This window comes from Pteropus vampyrus, unplaced genomic scaffold, assembly GCF_000151845.1.
Source record: "Pteropus vampyrus isolate Shadow unplaced genomic scaffold, Pvam_2.0 Scaffold109, whole genome shotgun sequence".
NCBI classification, from domain to species: Eukaryota; Metazoa; Chordata; class Mammalia; order Chiroptera; family Pteropodidae; genus Pteropus; species Pteropus vampyrus.
The window spans coordinates 267161-269085 of NW_011888890.1; positions in this window are offsets into that span (position 1 = coordinate 267161).

Genomic DNA, 1925 nt, shown 5'->3' on the forward strand with positions numbered 1-1925 from the left:
TATCACTTCTGTGTTCTTGCTGTAGTTATCTCAGAGCATCCCATTTGAAGAGTATCCTGTTATTGCTTAGAAATTCCAAAGGATTCCTCCTCTTTGAATGGCAAAGCACTTAAAATCAAGGAGAAAGAGGACAGGGGAGGGGTGGGGAGAGGAGAGAGGAGAGGAAAAAAACCTAAGGAACTCCATTTCTTTCTTGCTACCACTCTTTCTTCCTTACCCTTCACAATTCAAATTCTTATAATCAACCAACTGCATGTGACTTCCTACCTCAATCACTGCCCAGAAAGGGCTCTTGCTGGGGATACTGATGAATTCCCACTACCTAAATCCAATGGATATGTTTCTCTCCTATTTCTTGTCCTCTTAGATGCATTCATAATGGTTAGTTGAACATTCTCTTCTAAAGTCCCCCTCTGCCCCCAGTAATTCCATACAATCACATTCTTTCAGTTTTGCTTCTACCATTCAGTTAGGGACAGATGCGTGGGACCTGAACCTTATACAATTTGGGATTCTGCTTCAAGAAAAGAAAAAGATATCTTTCTTTAGAAACTTTTACAAAAATATATGAGCATGCAAACATGTTGCTAGGCCTCCTTCCAGACAAGGAAGGACCCAGAATATTAAGTTTCATTGGCTTCAAGGTAGATCTGCCTCTGCCATCAGGCCACTCATTCTTCAGTCTTCTTTGCCAACAAATGTCCTCTCTCTAACCTTTAAATGCTGTGCTAGACTCAGTGATAGACCCTCTTTTCTTTTTAACTTTATCTCTAAGTTCATTTTCACATCTACCTTATCATCTATTGGTCAAAGATTCTCAAATTTTTATCTTGAATATATGACTGCAAGAATGAACATTTCATCTACATAATCCTTGTGTTCTTGCCGTGGAGTCATCTCAAGGCATCCTATTTGGAGATAATTATTGCTTAGAAAAGGATTTCTAATCTTTGAATAGCAAGGCACATCCATTTGTCATTTTCCAAATCTGGTCATTCCCAACTGCAAAGGAAATAAGTGCCTTAAATGCTAGCTGCTAAAAGTATAGGGGAAGAACAGTTCCATAACTAGCTACTGAAGGCATTATGAGGGTCTTAAGTAAAATGACATTCATTCTATTGAACTACAGGGAAAGAGCTCAAACATTGAATTAGAGGTAAGTTTAAAGAATTTAAATCTCTGGTTTTTTGCAAGTATATAAATGAGATTATTGTTCTGGTCTCATTTAGCAAAGAGAATCCTACATGCCCACTTTCAACAGTAGAATATCAGAGGGCAAAAAAAAAGGCATCTTATTTACATTAGTTCTTCTATAAAATTATCCAACATGCAAGGATGATTCCACCCAGGAGCTTCCCCCTTTGAAGCTAACCCATATAGTTAATGCTCTGTCTTCTTCTGCTTATGCTAACCCAGAAGACCCTAGATTTTCTAGAAGTAACAAGCCAGTGTGATGTATTACACTATTTAAAAACATTTTAAAAAGTTGAAGCAAAATCTTACAGAGAAAGCTAAAGTATAAAGCAGATAAAGTAGAGCTTTTATTCTCTGTTGAAACTCACTCCATATATATTGATTAATAATTCTTTCTATGTCACGTTGATTGCAGCCTCCCTACCTGAAGATGAAGGAATTAGGAAGATTGTCTATATTCTAACTGTATTCCCAGTGAGGCATTCTCTACAGCAATTTGTTTTTCTCAAATTTAAGTAATGTTCAGACCATTTTTGTAAGGAAAAATAATTTTGGGATTTCCAGGATTAATTTAAATTGCTTTTATTATAATTTCACAAGCACAAACATAAATTAAGTACACAATATTATTCTACACCTGTAGCTTCTCTATAATTCTGAAACTGGTGAAAGGCCCAAGTTGTGTACTCGAAACCTTTAATGTCTGCTTAAAAGATAGATGCTAGAAATTC